Source organism: Rhinolophus ferrumequinum, chromosome 3, assembly GCF_004115265.2.
Source record: "Rhinolophus ferrumequinum isolate MPI-CBG mRhiFer1 chromosome 3, mRhiFer1_v1.p, whole genome shotgun sequence".
Taxonomy (NCBI): Eukaryota; Metazoa; Chordata; class Mammalia; order Chiroptera; family Rhinolophidae; genus Rhinolophus; species Rhinolophus ferrumequinum.
Window position 1 is genome coordinate 95,426,671 of NC_046286.1, and position 19,435 is coordinate 95,446,105.

General features: G+C 37.0%; 1 non-coding gene and 1 pseudogene across 1 annotated transcript; both read left to right on the plus strand.

Moving 5' to 3' along the window:
- Positions 1–1,837: 1,837 nt before the first annotated feature.
- On the plus strand, positions 1,838–2,781 carry LOC117020709 (mitotic checkpoint protein BUB3-like; annotated as a pseudogene).
- A 576-nt stretch (positions 2,782–3,357) lies between these two features.
- Positions 3,358–3,431, plus strand: TRNAV-AAC (transfer RNA valine (anticodon AAC)). The gene has a single exon. It is a non-coding gene; the product is annotated as a tRNA-Val (tRNA).
- The last annotated feature ends 16,004 nt before the right edge of the window (positions 3,432–19,435 follow it).

Here is a 19,435-nt window from a genome sequence, read left to right on the forward strand (position 1 = left end):
GTACATAGTTCTTAAAAATTAGAAACAAAACCCATCAGCCTTTCACCAGAATACCATAGTGATTTTTCCTGGTTCTGCTTTTCTTGTGACATGAAATGGCAGGTGGGAGTCAGCATCATCCTTTGGAAGTTGTTAACTGATCTTAATGGCTTCCCCTTCCTCAGCCATGCATTTCTTGTAAGAACTGGATGTGGAATGCCAACTGATGGCTAAAAGACTGCCACGTTGTATCTCAGTTTCAAAATCTGGATCATATATTGCAAGGCTTTCAGCTGTCCAACTCCCCAGAATAAATCTTCTACTTCATTAAATCTATTGCTTCTGGACAAGTGTAGAATTTATTGTTCAAACCCCTTCCAAAAAGCTCTTGGAGTGGAGAGATGCTCATGTGTAAGAAACATCAAGATTAAATGTGTTGCTTGACATAATTTTAACCTTTGTCCAGAAACGTCCATTGACCAGAAACTGACGAGAGGGGAAAAGTCATAAGTGGTATTCATTCTGGGTAGAAATAGAAGACGGAACCTGTGTGTAGTGATTTATTTTTCCTCTGCCTTATTCCTAAGTGCATGCTTTTCCACAGTTTATTCCTCACTGAAATCTCATTGCAGAAGATACTGCAGTAAGATTCCCCACATGCTTCAACATTTTTTTTTTTAAAAAAAAAAAAAGTTTTATTCTGTTAGGTTAATTCCACTGCAAGATCTTTGCATAAGTGATGTGGGTCTGGCCTTTGACGTTATCTTCCTGAACGTCCTCTGACTGCTCACTCAGGCACACTGTAGACACACGGTCTCATTGAATATTGTGCTATCTTTACCAAATCAAATCTGTAAAGTTCATTTGCAATTTAATGTATTGTTTTTGAGTCATGTGACATTTTGACTTCATAAGTGTAAAACTGAAAACTGAATTTACTGGAAATTTGTTTTTAAAAATAAAACATTTGCAGATCCCTGATATACAGATGCTTTATAAATTAGGCAATGCTTATGAGGTAATGCTGCTGAAAGAAAATTTTTAAAAGGAAATTTATCTCTAATATTTCTAAAGCACATGAAAGCATAAGCTAAATACGCTCAATAGGAACAGAAAATTATACAAGGCCTGGTGTAAATTATTAACACAGAATCCAGTTTTTTAAAAGGAGGGCAGAGAACATAATCAATATAAAAGAGTAACACTGTTTAGCATTGTTGAAAGAACTGGAAGAGAAGCTTTACTTTATTTCAAAGTTATAAACACTGTAAATTACTAAGTTTTTGATACAGTCAGCCTATATTTAAAAAATTAATGTATATCATTTTAAATTAACAGAACCTTTGGATATTCATAATAAATGACACTTTATTTTATAGTAACATTGAAAGCTAAAATTATCCTAGAGGATAATTTTATTAATGATTTAAACAGTCTATAGTTAAACTCTTGCTACTGAATGGGATCACAAAATGATCAATTTCATCATTTCATTTTTACTAACCATTTAGCTATACCCATGCATTTTGGCATCTAGAGGGAAACAAAATGGCTAATTCGAGGTGAAGAGGAACTCTGAGTACGCTTAGCTTATACATTCTAAGGTTAAGAAGTTTTGACAGTTATAAAAGGTATTTTTTGGGGGTAGGATAACTGGGAAATTTGAAGATAAACTAGGTAATCGGTGATATTAGGAGAGTAGCATGCATTTTGTTAGGAGAAATGTTATTCTGATTATGTAGAAACAAGTTTACTTTTCAGAGAATGCATACTAAAATACACAGAGGTGACATTTTAATTGCTGATGGAAGCAAGAAGGCAGCCAGTGTGAGAAACCTGCTTCTGAGAGGCGGCCAAGATGACTGGTTCTAATATGTTCCAGCTGAACCAGCTACCTGAGGATGGCATCTCCTCAGTGAAGCTCAGCCACAACACCAGTTCCTTTAGGACTCCTCCTGGAATACATCCAGGCATCTCCACAATGTGCCAGCCAACTCCATGTGGCCCAAGGACCAACAAAAGGGCCCTGTCCTGGACAGTGTGTTCTACAACCCAATGCGTGCCTGGAGTGAGGGATTAGACCATCAATCAGAAAGGCATGATTTGAAGACTGATCAAGAATCTTGTGGGAGCTCACGATGTCCCATCAGATGTGGCGAATGTTGTCCAGAAGTGAATATGAAGGTTACTGGGAGTTGGGATTAGATAGTTAATTGTGGGATCACAGAACTTCTTGTGATGCTGATACCTTCTCTCAGCCTGAAAAGGTATAGTAGATGCTTTCAGCTTCTGGCAGGTGGAAACTTTCATGTGGAACTCAGGGAACATGGACTATGAGCAGCAGCCCTAGGAGTCCAGCCTGAAGTCCCAGCCTGGCTGCCTACGAGCATTTCCAAACAAGCAGGGTTATGAAGCTCTACAGAAGGTTGAGAAGCAGTTGGTTGGACCCAACCCCAGAAGTACAAAAGACGAAGCATGCCTTCAAGTGTCATAGACTCAAAGCAAATAATTTTGAGCGTATTCACCCAGCCAATGCCATGTCCCTCCACACCAGCTACAATGCATTGGCCACAGGTGGTTCTGAAGGATTTGTAAACATTTGGGATTCATTTAACAAAAAGCGACTGTGCTGGTGCCATTGGCACCCACCAGCATCGTGTCAGTTGCCTTCAGTAATGATGGGACTACGCTTGTAATAGCATCATCGTATATGTCTAAAATGGGTGACACGGAACACAATGTACTTTCATTTGCCAAATGACAGATGCAGAAACAACTGAAGTCCATCTAATCGCCCCGTGAAAACCTTTGTTTTGCTTCCTACAAATACATACTTATCCCCTAAGTCCTGTGTGATAGTCACTGTGAATATGTCATTTAGTTATGTGGATTTCTCTGTTTTCTGGTTTACAAAAGATTTTGTCTGTATGCCCTTTCATACTGACTTCATATAGGGTAAGGATGCATTGCATCTTTATGCCTGCTATTTACTCTAAAATACTTTAACAGAAGAAAAATGAGAGAAGCAAATATGGCAAAATATTGACCATTTTAAAATCCACGTGAAGGCTTTGCGAGTGTATACGATACCATTTTCTCTAACTCTTTCATATATTTGAAAGTTTCAATAATAAAAAACAAATTAAATGTTTTATAGCAAAAAAAAAAAAGTTTTGGCAATTGAGATTTTGTAGCCACCAATGGAACACATGGATTAACAAAATGATTTTTATTACCTTTTTCAGTTTTACTTTAAAATTTTTAAAGTCTTATGAAACTTTAAAATATATATTAGAGTTAAATATTTAATATATTGCTTTCTTTGAAAGAAATTGAATGCAAGGGAATATAACATTTAAAACAGGTTTTTTTTAGGGTGGCCGGTTATCTCAGTTGGTTAGAGCGTGGTGCTAACGACACCATGGTTGCGGGTTTGATCCCCACACCGGCCACTGCGAGTGCCGCCCTCCTTAAAAAATAAAAAATAAAAAACTCTTTTTCCTTGCATTCCTTTATTCCATCTTTTCTTTCTGCCTTCTTTGAATTGTTATACAGCATTTATGAAAGGGCTTCTAAAGAGATAATACCAATAAGACGTCGATGATAAAGTTACAGCCAAGAAAAAGTCAAGTGGAGCCAGTAATGAAGTTAGTGCTCACAAATAGTCTTACCTCCTAAACCCTTATCAGCAAAGGGCCACAGATTTGTCTCTCAGCTTTCTAACTGTAAATTTGAAGAAAGGAGTATGAACAGACAGATGATGCAGAGCGCTCATAAAATAAAGGCAAATCATTTTTCCAGGAGAAGCACAGTAATTTCTAATTTGAAGTTTATCCTAAACAGGATCCTGTATGATGTAATGAACAAAGCCCTCGACAATACACTTAGAATAATTACAGCAGGGAGTTTGTACGGGGATGTGTCTTAACTTAGGCAGTTGTCATCATCAAAAAATAATCAATGAAAATAAACCTTTTGGGGCAAATGCCACAGTGTCATCGAGGTAAGCAGCACCTCAGTGACCTTGGGAGATGTTTGGAGTATCTTGAACAAATCTTCTCAATCAGTTTCAAGAAACCCAAATGGATTTGATAGATAAACTTTGAAAGAAGAGTTCTAGGAATCCTTTATACTGTGTACACAATTGGACCTGCATGGGCATGGATGGGTTTATCAGAGGACAGGGTTTGTAACTCGTATCAGAAGGACCTTTGCTTCAGAAAAGATTGAGAACCACAAATTTATAGAAACAAAGAGGCTGTGTGTCCATTAGAAATAGCTTTCTCGTAATGAGCTTTTCAAAAGTATATCTGGTCAGTTTTGAGGTTGTTCCCTTGACCTACTTCTCACAATGAAAAAATTAGGTCCACTAAAGAAAGAAAACACATGCTTTATGAATAGCTCACCAGGGAAGTCTTGACCTCCTCTTATGAAAGTTGAGGCACTGGTTTAAAACTAATTGGTAGAGAAACCTACTGCATATATACTGGGAGGTAAGCCCAGGGAGAATTCCTGGGAAAGATAAAGATTTTTTTAGACAATAATGTTGGGTATAATCCAAATGAATTAATTTTAAAAAACCCAAAACTTTATGTAGTGTGTTAATAAGTTAAATGTGAATATTTTAAAGCAGGTGTAATTAAAAAAAACTTTATCATGAACATTACAAAAGAAAAGATGAATAAATCACTCACAGACTGCCTGGCTTTGAGCAATGCAATTTCCTGGAACAATATATTAAGATAAATTGCTTGCAAAATGTACGTCTCTGTAACTGAATGAGAATATCGTATTGAATGGGGTTGTAAGCTATAAATAAATTAAAAGTATTCTTTCTGGCAATAGAGAGTTTAGGCCAGAAGTTTCTTCAGGTCTTGGCTAGATCATAAGCATACAACTTTATTATGCATCTTGTATGTATGTGTGTGTATATGAGGTCGGACAATTAAGTTTGCGAACTTTCCACCATGTAAATGTACAAATTAAGAATTCATATAAGTGCTTTAATAAAGTGTATTCTTTATATTTTCTTAATGTATTATATGCAGAGGGAGCCAAAAAATGTATACCGATTTCAAGAAAGGAAAAAACTGTATTAAAATTGTTAATACTCAATACACACGTATACTGATAGCAAAAAAACGAATACAAGCGGGTCTGATTTCTGCGATTACAAGAGGTACTCAAAGTGGGTACCATAAGCATAATTTTAATACAGTTTTTTTCCTTTCTTAAAGTGTGTATGTGTGTGTGTGTATATATATATATATATATATATATATATATATATATATATATATAATCTCCCAGAGAGACTGGATAACTTATGTAAGGTCTTACACTGTACGTAATTGGGGAGCTGGGATTCAAACCAAGGCAGTGTAGCTGTAGAGCATACACTTTGGCCATTAAGCTAAGCTTTCTCCATGTACAATAATGTAATCACACCACTTGCTTATAAAAGAATGTTGCCTTTTCACTGTCTGTATATGGTAGAGGAGCAATGCATCTATTTCACTCAAAATACTGTTTGATCATTAAAGAGTAAGTTAATGTGAAAGAAAGACTATCTATACGTATTACTTTCTCCTGGAAACAATTGCTGCTCTATCAAGAGCATTTGTATAGTGAACATTTTATTTAAGGTTTCACAACCGAGAGAAGTCTAGAGAAGCTATTATAATAACTGGGCATCTCCTTTTAGTCAGCTACTGTCTAAGTGTAGAAGTATTGTTTCATTTGTTGCATAATTAAGAGAGTCCACTTAAATGGTTTATTCATCTTCACTCATTCAAATTTCTGCAGCTAGCTTTAGCACTATTTACACCAGAATTGACACAGCAATTTTACTCTAGGACTTATCTGAATGATATTACTTAGGGAAAGCAAAAAAGCTATCTTCATGAAGATATTTAATATATCTATGTTGTAATGGAATGTAAGAAAATATTAGGGAGAAAAATATTCAGAAGCCTTATATTAAGGAGGATAAAAACAGCTATATCAACACAATGAAATTTATAAATATATTGCAAATGATTATAAAATTTCTGTAAAATCATGGTTAAATGTCTGGCTAAGTGTCAAGAGAGGATAGCAACATACTAATTCATAAACATACATTTAAAATCTGTTATAATTTCAAAAAATAAAATATACACTTGCAAAAGGAAATGCAAAAATTAGAAATAGTCATACTGTCATGAAATTATAAACAGTTTGTTATCTTTCCTATGAATATTCTTTGACAAGTTCCTGGATTTTCATTAGAAGTTTTTAGGATTTCATTAGTAATTAATGGACTTCTAATACTTGATCTTCAACTCATTAATGAGATAATATTGTACCAATTAATTAACTTCTCAATACTGCATTTTTTTTTCTTGTTGAAGATGGAGAAAATAACACCTCATAAGGTTACTTAGGTCAAATGAGTTAATGAAAATTAATCCTTAATGCAGTTTTTCCTACTGTATAGTATGTACTTTTTAAAAAAAACTAAATAGAACGAACCCAAATGGATAAGCAAACTCAGCTACCATTTTGTTGAGTGTTCAGAATTTCAGATTAATGTGTGCATATTAACATTTTAATGATGGGAGAAAAAATCGTGATTTATTTTTTACCCTATCTTGATAGAGATTAAGTAATACATCACAGAATACCAAATATCAATAGACTTCATTTTTTTCCCTGACCTCTTAGGGGAAAAAAGTTATTTCAAATTCAACATCTCTGAAAGATAACAAAGCATCATCCCTTTGAATTCTGTTCCTCTTCCTGGATTTCTCATTTTGACAAAAGGCATTAACCAACTCAAAACATATTTATTTCATGATCCGACACTCTCAGTTCCATTCTTATTAATGGAAACTAACTCATCAAAGGACAAATGACGGAAAAAATAAATCCATTGAGGTTCTCAACATTTCTTATATATTCCACTGTGTAGCTCTACTGACCATATAATTTTTTGATAATAAGTATTTTCAATCCTCTCTCTTGCAAAACTGTTTTGTTGGTAGTAAAAATACCGTACTTCTGCCTTTCCTCAGATCAACATTTTTCCTTCTATTTTCCACAGAAACCATAAGATGTAATTTGCTCAACTTCCTACCTTTCTCCAGGTGCCATGTAGAAAATAGGCCTTAATGATGTCACAGAAAACTTAACTATTGATTAGTTTATCCCTCTCTTACATCTTCAGCATTTTTCTTTTCACTGCTATTTTCCCTGATCATCTCTAAAATGTATGTAAGACCCTTTCATCACAAAAAGTCTTACCGTTCCAATTATTTTACTGTCTCCTTCCTCCTTGTTCATTGAAGCCAGAATTTTCAATAGAGATTCTGGATTCTTTTACTTACTTTCCTCTGACACCCCAATACATTTAAATCTGGATTGTTCTATCTGTATTGCACCAATATGGCTTTTGCTGAGGAACCGGTGTCAAAAAATTTTATCTAAAGTGTCTAATTTGAACTCTTGGAAATATTCAATATTATTGATCACCTTGAAAAAAGTAGCTTCCATTAAATCCCATATGCTTTGTTTTTTATCCTACATCATGAACAGTCTTATTTTCACTTGTCCGACACCTAGCGATAAATCACAGAGTGCCTCAGGGTTCTAGTCTGATCTCTCCTCTTGCTTCTCTCTGCACTTTCTCCTTAGTAATCTAATCTACCCCAGAGGTATGGTTTCCCTAACCTCACTCAAGTTGCTGAATCTGATGTATCTCCTGCTCATATTTTTTCTTTTGAACTCCCATTCCACATATCCTTGCATTTATCCTCCATTTGCACTGCGTGACTTACAGCATCTTAAACTCAGCATGTCCAAGGCTAAATTTGTAATCCTCATTCTCCCCACTTAACCTCACCAAGAACCAATCAGTTCCTTCTCCTGTGTTCCATATTTTATTGGAGTCTACCAGCAGTAGACTACCAGCAGTGCAGGCTAGAAATCTGAGAAACCTCCTGGGTTCTCTTCCACATCCTGTATTTCCAGTCAATACATAACCCATCCAGTTCTACCACCTTACAAAAGCCTCCGTGACATTTTCACCTGCACCACCGGCTAACTGGTTGCTCTCAGAGGGATTGCTGGGAAACCACCCAGTGGCCTAGGCCGTTTTAGGCAACTCCCATCCACACAGACTCACTACCACCAAATACTGTTGTCTTCAAATTTTCTCTCTGTGTTTTAGAAAACTGTTCAGTATAATATTCAATTCCTACAAGCATCAGTTATCAAAGCTACTAATGTAGTTTGACTGAAATAGAGCAGTTTGAACATAAACACCTGTTCCATGGCTATGAAACACACATACATGAGTGACGCCCTGTTAGATGTGAGCCTTTGAGGACTGGGGAGCTGTTCTTGCCCAGGGGGCTCTGACGCTGACCAGCCGGTCAGTCCGACCTCTGAGTGTCCATGACCCTCAGGTCAATCTGGCCACTGCAAACACTGAGTGTCCGTCACCCTCAAGTCAATCTGGCCACTGCCACCACTGAGTGTCCGTCACCCTCAGGTCAATCTGGCCACTGCCACCACTGACTGTCCCTCACCCGCAGGTCAATGAGCTGCCCCGCCCTTTCATGCCTCGTCACCTGGAAAAGAGTAAGAGATCCACCCAGCTGGTTGTGGGAAAAAGAGTGGAGAATGGCTACCTCTCCAGCACACACAGGCCTAGGCACCTGGTAAGGAAAGTTCTGTACGAGACAAAGGCCCCAGCTTTCTGGGGTCAGAGGGTGCAGGAGCACGCCCACCACTCACTCAGCCCAGTGACTATCCCCTTAGCCCACACTGAACTCGGCCTGAACTGAATCCCCTTTCTGACTGAAGCATCTCCCCGTTTACTCCTACTGTGCACTGGGAGGCAGCATCACGTTTGCTTGTATTTTTCTCACATTCTGTGAATTGAAGTATATGTCAAAGATCTCATCCAGAGGGAGAAAATCTGCTTTTACATCCTCTGGAACTGGAATGCTGGGCTTTATCACTAATATATTGTCCTTCTGCATGCAGTACTCACCCTGTACTCTGTATAGCAGCCAGAGTGATCTTTTTTTATTAGTTTCAGGTGTACAAAACAATGTAATAGTTAGACATTTCACCCCTTACAATCTATTGCTCCTCTGACATCATATATATCTATTACAATTCCATTGTCTCTATTACCTATGCTGTACTCCAGATCCCGTATATCAACTATAATTTGATAGATAGATAGATAGATAGATATAGATATATAGAGTTATGGGATATGGAGGACAGAGTGATCCTTTAAAAACAGATACCAGCTCACCTCATGCCCCTACTTACTGGCTTTCCCTTCCCTTAGGATGAGGCCCTGTATCAATTTCTCACTTATGCCATACCTCCAGGTCTTCTCAAACTCTTTCTTTCTTTCTTTCTTTCCTTCTTTCCTTCTTTCCTTCTTTCTTTCCTTTCTTTCTTTCTTTCTTTCTTTCATTTGCTATAACTGGGAAATTCTTCCATACACACACACACACACACACACACACACACACACACACACACACATAAAACAGTAGAGAAAAAATATATCTATATATCTCTAGCTAAAATATATATATGTATATAGGTATATATATCATACATATATATATATATACACACACACATACATACATATGTGTGTATATATATATTTTAAGCCAAGTTTCACTCATTCAATAAATCTCAGCTTTGATATACCTTCCTCAGAAATACCTCTTCCAGCTTTCATAATACACTGTAGTACTTCTTGGGTCAACCCATCTTATAATCACTTATTTAATGCCTGTATTTTTATTTGTTTTTTACTCTACCTGAGAGCAGAGACACTGTTTAGCTTTTCAATTCTGTGTCCCTAAATAAAATAAAAAGTGAAATGAGTTTTTTTCTATCTAATATTTAAGCTCAGAACTGTTATGATAAAAGACCTGGCTGGGATTGGCTTTCTCTCTCTCTCTGCCTGCTGTTTCTAGAGGCCCTGGAGCCATAAAGTGACCAGTGTAGACCTGGGAAGCAATTCTCATATGACTCAACACAGTTTCATTTGGTTATTATTTGGTGCAAGAACGACGTCCAAACAAATGGAAATCACTGGATGTCACTGTCTATTAATACCATCAACACACACACTGAAGTGGCTGTGGGAATCCCACAAGATCACAGCAGTCAGGTATTCACACCCTCATCCTCTCTGTTTCTTTTCACTTTGGTTTAAAACACATTCTCCATTCTGTGGGTTGCAGATTTGCTGGCTTCACAATCCAGCAACACGTCAGTGAACTTGGAGAGAGAAAAAAGTGTCCCAATCCCAGCTCCGCTACTCATTGAAAGTCACTTGCCTTGTTGGACAATTAATTGTTATAATGCCTCAAAATGAAGAAGTAGGACTAAATTATCTTACATTATTTCCAGCTAAAAAATATGGTTTTTGTGAGTCAGAGAAGATATCAGTCTCTCAGTCTAGGAAGAGACTAGGAAGTAAAATGAGTACAGATATGGGACACTAGAAAGATGATTAAGAAAACAACAGAGCTTATCAAATAGCCACAGGTCCTGCTTCCTAGACAGTGACGTTTCCTTTTCTGAGAATGAGGCACCGGGAGCCCTGGAGAGGTGGAGGCCATGGTTGCCTCAGCTCTCCTTCCCCAGGTCCGTTCTGCTACTCCCTGCAAAGACCCCTGTCAGGATTTGATGTTTGGCTTCTGGCAGCACATCGGCCTTTCTGCCTGCCATGTGTTAGCAGTGAATCCAGCCTCTTTTCCTGGAGGGACTTGAGTGGCATCAAGGGTCTGAATGGGCTTCTAGTATATGTGTGTTTCAGCCAAATTCTTCAAATACCAATTGCTCACCCTCTGACAGACCTGCTCAAGGCTAGAGTGACCTTCCTCCAAGTTTCTACATTGATTATTCTAAGGAATCTCCCAACTTGAATTAAAAGTATTAAAACTTTAGAAAGGAGCAGCCCTTCTAAAGCTATTGAATCTTAAAATTAAATGTCTCCAGATATTCTTAAAAATGTGAGTTCGCATGCAGTAGTGGGAGTGTTCCAGGTAGGGACTCAGCAGGTCACAAATATCTCCCCCAGAAGTTAACGGAGGAGAGTTTAATAAAGATGTTAAGAACCAGGCCTGGCCCGGTGGCTCAGGTGGTTGGAGCGCTGTGCTCCTAACGCCGAGGTCGCTGGTTTGATTCCCACATGGGCCAGTGAGCTGCGCCCTCTACAGCTAAGATTGTGAACAACAGCTCTCCCTGGAGCTGGGCTGCCATGAACAGCTGGAGTTTGGCGTGAGCTGCCATGGGCTGCTTTGTGCTGCTGCGGGCTGCCATGTGCCGCGATGAGTGGCCGGCAGCCATCGTGAGTGGTTGGCAGCTGGTGAGAGCTACTGTGAGCTGCTGACCGATGACCGGCGACCGACTGTCTCAGCCGGGGAGAGTGCAAGGCTCATAATATCAGCATGGGCCAGGGAACTGTGTCCTCCACAATTAGACTGAGATACAATGACTTGAACCAAAATGGGGGGGAGGGGTAGAAGGAGGAAGAAGGGGGAAAAAGGAAAAAAAAAAGAACAAATGAGGTGGTAAAGAACCCAGGGACTAGCCTCAGCAGGAAGCAGTTGGCACCTCTAAGGCTGCAGTTGACAAGCCAACTACAGAATCTCGGTCTTGGAGGAGGAATGTAGCCTCTTCCAAACCATAGTCCATGGGAATAAATATGAGAACTGTCTTTCCTTTAATCTCTGGTCTCTTTAATTTCCTGACACTCTTCCCATTGCCTAAGTCCAAAAAGAAGCCAGGGGACCACAGGGCATGATGGATCTGGAGGTCAGCATCTAGGGGGAAACAAGCAGAGTGAAGAAGAGAAGAGAGAAGATCCAAAGAGGCACCTGGGGGATATTCAACTAGAGGAGGTCTCCTGGGTTTCCAACCTGTGGGTTCAGGTCTTTCCTGAGAGCAAGTCATACTCACTTGTACTGGCAGGTCATAGAGGACTGAGTCCAAACAAAACAAAAAGGCTGAAAGCCTGAAGGCCAAGCAATGGGCTGAGAAAGCCTAAGGAGGAAACCAGATGCCAAATGGGGACCAGCTACAACGATGAAGGACAGAGTAGTTGGAGGAAGACATAGGGCATGTCATTCTAAGATGGGTCTCCAAGTTACCAGGCCTCTATCTCATAGTCACTTATATACTGAATCTGGTACTAAGTAGAATACAGGGTCCTGCAAAGGCTCTTCCTAGGCAAAGTATGATCACAGGAAACTCAAGGTCATTTGTAGAGCAATAGCAAGAACGAATTTTCATAAGCTACATAGCATGATGTACAATAATTTTAGTTTTAAAACTTTAACTCAACTTCTATTTGGATTCCCCATTCCACAGAAAATATATTCTTAGTCATTCCTGGGTAAACGCAATGATGCTTCAATTCCGTCAGTTCAGGATTTGCTGTCCCCCTCTTTTCTTCAGAGCAGCATCTAAGCTTCTTAAAGTGTATATAACAACAAGATACCTGGGAGGCTGCCTGTGGGTCCTCAGGAGATGCTCTGGGCCATGCTGTCATCCCCTGAGATGTGCAGTTTCCTCTGGTCCAGGGAAAGGTCTGGCTCTTGGTTAAAGATAGGAACGCTCTTTCTATTCTTCACTCCCTGGAGGGCACTTAGGGTCTTACCAAGGGAGGTATGGGCGGATATGTTGTCCTTCAGGTTTATCTACTTCCTCCTTTACCAGAGCTAAGACTGTTTGTTTATTGTTGGAAATTGGAAATCAGATGAGAAATATGACAAGGTAGCCTTTACTGTTTAGTCCCCAAGATTAATAGGGCAGGGCTCTGCCATCATCCCTTCATCCCTACCATAAACTCCCACTAACTTAGGGGCAGACGGTTGCCTTCCAATCTAATAACCTCTTCTCTTCCCCATTTCAGTGGTTCTTCCCTGGTCCAGTTAGAATGGACTCAGTGGGGCAGCAGACATGAGAACTCACTCAGTAAACATTCTTGCTAACTCTTTCACTCTCACATCTAGACTTCAGCATTCTTCAAGGTAAAAATCCATTAACTGGATATCATTATTTCCATTTTCTCCAACGACAACCTCTCCCTCTCCTTGTTGAAGTGATGTATTCTGATTCGGAAGTGGTGGACATCATCCAGTTAAAACCTGTTTACATTGAATGTGTGTATGGTATGTGTGTGTGTCAAGGTGCATGAATGACAGATGACATTGTAAAGTTGATGATATTTGTTCTTAAATCTTAACTACTTATTTTAAAGCTCCTGTACCCCAGAAATATATGCTCTGGTGATTTGTCTACAGCTTTTCCTCTAAAATCTACTGTCATAAAATTATCTGATAAATATAACCCTAAGATAATGTACAAATAATTCAAAGAATTTAATACAGATTCTTTCTACATTCATTTGGTTTAAAACAAGAAAATTCAGAAACAAAGGAATAATTTTCTATTAAATTTCAGCATCAGTAAGTGGGAGAGGTGATTGGGTTCTAGAACTAAGGGAAAGATTGTTCTCAGTTATGTCATTTAAATCATTATGTGTCTAATTTCTTATCATTCATTAACACATTTTTAAAGTGCAGAATTAAACATAGTAGGTGACTTTAAATGAAAAATTGACTTTACTATAAAATTATTTTCATTATATCATCAATATGAGAATAAAAGAATAATGGAAGGAAATCCAAATTTTCTAAGTAGAAAGGATTAAAAGTATAATATAAAATATTTAAATATATCATACTTTTGATTCTTTTTACTATACCAGACAAATATTGTATATATACATAGATATATATAGATATATATTTATACACTTACAATATTAAATGTATACATGTATGTATACATGTATATACGTATATATGTATGTGTATATATATATTACAAACATATGCATATATTGTATTATTTGCACATAGTTTATGCTAAAACCACATACGAGGTCTGACAAGTAAGTTCACAAACTCATCCTAGAAAAAGTGCTACATACCTCGTTGCTGAATATCACTATGGTCACATTCAAGGTACTCCCTTGGGAAGCTATGCACCGCTGCCAGCGCCTAGTCCACCTTTCAAAGCAATTTTAGAACTCTTTCTGGAATGGCCATCAGAGATGTCATCATATTACACTTGATATCCTGAATGTCATCAAAATGTCTTCCTTTTGATATTTCCTTTATCTTTGGGTAAAGAAAGAAGTCATTGGGGGCCACATCAGGTGGGTAGGGAGGGTGTTCCAATACAGTTATTTGTTTACTGGCTAAAAACTCCCTCACAGACAGTGCCATGTAAGCTGGTGCATTGTCGTGATGCAAGAGCTATGAATTGTTAGCGAAAAGTTCAGTTCGTTTTTGTCTAACTTTTTCACGCAGCCTTTTCAGCACTTTAAAATAGTAAAGTTGGTTAACTCTTTGTCCAGTTGGTACAAATTCATAATGAATAATCTCTCTGATATCAAGGAAAAGTTAGCAACGTCGTTAGGAACTTAATTGTCAGACCTCATATATGTCAAAATGTATGTGTTTGAAAGCTATAGGACTTGATAAGATTGAAATAAACATGGCTTCTTAAATACCTACCCAAATGGGAGGCTCTAGACCACACACTGACAAAGCATTTCTGAGAGGGGCCAACTAGTAAAGGAAGCAATTTAGGCTTCACGGGCTGTAATCCCTGTGCAACTACTCAACTTGGCCATTGCCCCACCAAAACAGCCTTAGACGATAGATATCTGATAAGTATTTCCATATTTCAGTAAAACTTTACTTATGCACAGTGACATATCATTTTTACAGGTTACAAAATATTTGTTCTCTTCTAATGTTTTTCAGTCTTTAAAAAAATATAGACTTCCTTCTTAGCTTGAGAGACGTAAAAACCATAGAGTTGAGCCGGATGTGGCTCAAGCCAGCAGTTTGCAGACCTCTGATCTACACCTACCCCCTCAGGATGAGCCTGGCAGAGAGAGGATAGGCTGAGTAAGGTGACAATGCTGTCACACAAGGAGGCAGGAGAGCACCTCTGCAGCATTTCATCTATAATAACAATAGGGACTCTCTCTTAGCTCTTTGCACTGAGGAGAACAGGGTGAATCTGAGTTTCTGCTTGTCTCCTGAGCTCAAAACCCTTTCCACCTGATTTCCCTATATTCAGTATGTTTTAGTCTAGAATTCCAGTTTTCTTTCTCTGTTTGTATAAATGAATGATAGTTCTTACAAATACCACTCTGCTCCAAAGCCTTAAAGTAGAAAATAAGTTTTGCTAAAGAAGTAGGAATATTTTTGAAAAATATGTCAAAATAGGAATAAAGCAGATGTAAGCAGTAAATTCATACTTGTATTTACTGAGTTTTATAGTAAAGCATTCAGGATTAAATCAACTACATGTTTTTTCTTATGTGTTTTTTTTTTTTCTCCTGGAAGTATCTATAGTTTGTTTGGTTAAAGGATGTCTGATTTGCATCATTTTCCATGAAATAAAATAGACAAAACAAATTTTTAGTGAATTCTACCAAAGATGACTTAATACCCGTCCTCCTCAAACTCTTCCAAATAGTTGAAGAACATTTTATGAGGCCAACATTAACCTAATACCAAAACCTGGTAAGGACAACACAAAAAAAGAAAACTGCAGACCAATATCTCTGATGAATACAGATGCAAAAATCCTAAAAAAAAATTAGCAAGTCAAATACAACAATGTGAGGTGTGAGCACAAGTTATGGTATATGTTTAAATTTTAAAAAGTAATTACAGTAAAGACACTCTTTGTGAGTGTCTTTATTTCATCCTCCATCATGACAATGCTCTGTCACACATCACTTCTGGAATGGCAATTTCTGTCAAATAAAAACATTGTGGTGTGTCCTCATCCTCCTTATTTACCAGATCTGGCACCGTGCAACTTCTTGTTCTTCTCCAAAGTCAAAATGACCATGATAGGTAAACATTTTGAATCGATTCAGGACGTTAAGCAGCCATGATAGTGCAACTAAAGACACTCAGGAAAGAGGGCTTCCAGAACTGCTTCATAAAGTGGCAAGAAAGATGGGATAAGTATGTTTGAAGAGAGGGGGAGTTACTTTGAGAGGGATTAATGGCAATGTGTCTTTTATTGTAATATTTTTTTAATTTAAACATTCACCATATTTTTGGATCATCCATTAAAAACATTATATATCATGATCAAGCGGGGTTCATTTCAGAGGCACACAATAGTTCAATATATCCAAATCTATCACTGTGATATACCACATAAACAAAATAAAGGATAAAAACTATATGATCATATCAATAGATAAGAAAAAGCATTTGACAAGACACAACATCCACTTATGATTGAAACACTTTTCTTTTCCTCTACAATAAAAAAGAAGACAGGGATGTCCCTTGTCACCACTGATAATCAAAAAATATTGCAAACCCTACCAGGAGCAATCAGGCAAGAGAAATAAATAAAAGGCATACAAATTGGGAATGTTGAAGTCGAATTGTCACTTTTCATAGATACATGATTCTTTATATAGAAAATTCTAAAGACTCCACCAAAAACTATTAGAAAAAATAAACGAATACAGTAAAGTTGCTGGCTACAAAATCAACGTACAAAAATCCATTGCATTCCTATATACTAACGATGAAATTTCAGGAAAAATTGAAAAAAATAATTCCTTTTGCAATTGCAACAAAAAGAATAAAACACCTAGCAATAAACTTAACAGAGGATGTGAAGGACCTATACACTGAAAACTATAAGACATTATTAAAAGAAATTGAAGAAGCCACAAAGAAATGGAAAGATTGTCTGTGTTCATGGGTTGGAAGAATCAACATAGTTAAAATGCCCACATTTCCCAAAGCAATATGCAGATTTAATGTAACCCCTATCAAAATTCCAATGGCAGTTTTTAAAGAAATAGAACAAAAAAATCATCAGATTTGTACGGAATCACAAAAGACGCTGAATAGCCAAAGCAATCCTGAGAAAAAAGAAAAAGGTTAGAAGTATCACACTCCCTGACTGGAAATTATACAATAAGTAAAACAACATGCTACTGGCATTAAAACAGACACACAGACCAATGGAATTGAACTGGAAACTTAGAAATAAACCCACATATATATGGGCAGATAACTTTTGAGAAAGGAGACAAATGGATACAATAGGTAGAAAAAAAAGTCTTTCAATAAACGGTGCTGGGAAAATTGGAAAACCACATGCAAATGAATTAAACTAGATTGCTACCTGTCACTACATACCAAAACTAAGTCAAAACCGAATAAACACCTAAACATAAAACCTGAAACAATAGCTTGCATAGAATAAAGCATAGGTACTAAACATATAGACCTTGGGTTCAGGGAGGATTTTATGAATTTCACCTCAAAGGCAAGGGAAGTAAAAACAAAAATAAATGAACAGGACTATATCCCACAAACTAAAAAGCATCTGCACAGCAAATAAGGCCATCCACAAAACAGAGAGGAAACCAACTGAATGGGAGAAGATATTTGCAAACAACACCTTTGATAAGGGGCTAATATCCAAAATATATAAAGAATTCATACAACTCAAAAACAAAAAACAAAGAATTCAATTAAAAAATGGCCAGAGGTCCTAAACAAACACTTCTCCCAAGAAGACATACCAATGGCCAACAGATATATATGAGATGTTCAATTTCAGTAGCTATTAGGGAATTGCAAATCAAAAACACACAGAGATACCACTTCACATCTTTAAAATGGCTATTATCAACAAGATAAATAATAACAACTGTTAGAGAGGTTGTGGACTAAAAGGAACACTTATACACTGCTGGTAGGAATGTAAATTGGTACAGCCACTATGGAAAAGAGTATGGAGGTTCCTCAAAAAATTAAAAATAGAATTACCATACAATCCAGTAATCCCTCTTCTGGGTATCTACCCCAAAAATCTGAAAACATTTATCCATAAAGATATATGTTCCCCTATCATATAGGGGATTACTGTCGCATTATTCACAGTGGCTACCACATGGAAACAACCAAGCGTCCTTTGATAGATAAATGGATAAATGGAATGCAGTACATATATACGATGGAATATTGGCCATAAGAAAAGATGAAACACTGCCCTTTGTAACAACATGGATGGATCTTGACATTATCATGCTAAGTGAAATAAGCCAGACAGAAAAAAGTTAAGAACCATATGATTTCATTTACATGTAGGATATAAAAATCGAAACTGACAAACAGACAAGATAAACAAACAAACAAAAACTCATAGTCACAGATAAGTGTTGAGTGGTTACTGGAGGGTCAGGGGGATGGTAGAAGAGGGACAATGGTTCAAATATGTGGCAACAGAAGAACTGAGTCTGGTTGGTGAACACACAATGCAACATATAGATGATGTATTATAGAAATATACACGTTAAACCTATATACTTTTACTAACCAATGCCACCTCAATAAATGTAATAAAACATTTGAAAAAGACCTAGGGTCTTATATTAATAAAAAATAAAATAAAATACAATATCTGTGAATTAAAATTTTGAACCTGCAGATGGTGCTATGATTCCATTTTAAAATTCAGTTTTGCTTTCTAGTTTAAATTCATAGGAAAAATGCAGTTTTTTAGTTACTTTTTATCCATAAGTAAAAAAAAAATTATTTCTCTTTAGTTATGCATTTTACTATTATGGGAAAAACTGTCTTTATCTTTGGAAAAAACTCCTGGATGTATTTACTCTTTGGAAGTGCTAAGTGATTTATTAGACCAAATAATAATAAACTTTTATGTCTTTTTTCTTTTGGGTTTTTTGTGTTTATTATTTAGCATCCATTTTTCTGTGATGCTGAACCAACTTACTTTGCTGTTGCTGCTCTTAAATAAAATTTCTTCACGGAGATTTGGGTGATGAAGAGCTAAAGATAAAAACAAATTTCATATGAGAACATTTTCAACATCTAGTTTGTAATAATCAGGTGGAAAAAAAAAAAGATTTCCTGGAATTAAGCCACAGGAACTCTGGCTTAAGTCAGAGCTGTCAACTGAGAAACAAATTTCCAGACATTTTGAAATTTAATTCATTTAATTTTTCTTGTAACGGGATTAGAAAATATGACTAAGCCTAGCAGGATATTCTTTTACTGGATCAGTCTGACTTTGAATGAAGCAAATAGATACTAAAATTTCAAAGTAGAAGAAAGAAATGGGCTTCAGAGCCGTTGTCCCTAGAGGAGCTTATAAACAAACATGCAAAAGAATACACACATGGAAAATTTGAAAAACTAAAGGGAAAGATGGCATTTTATTTTGTTGTCCATAGAGTTTTCCATGTGGTGGCATTTGTAGCTTAAACTCTGGATGGAACGTATGCTAAGTAAGCTACTTTGAGTAAAAAACTGAGAAACAGAAATTAAGCAGT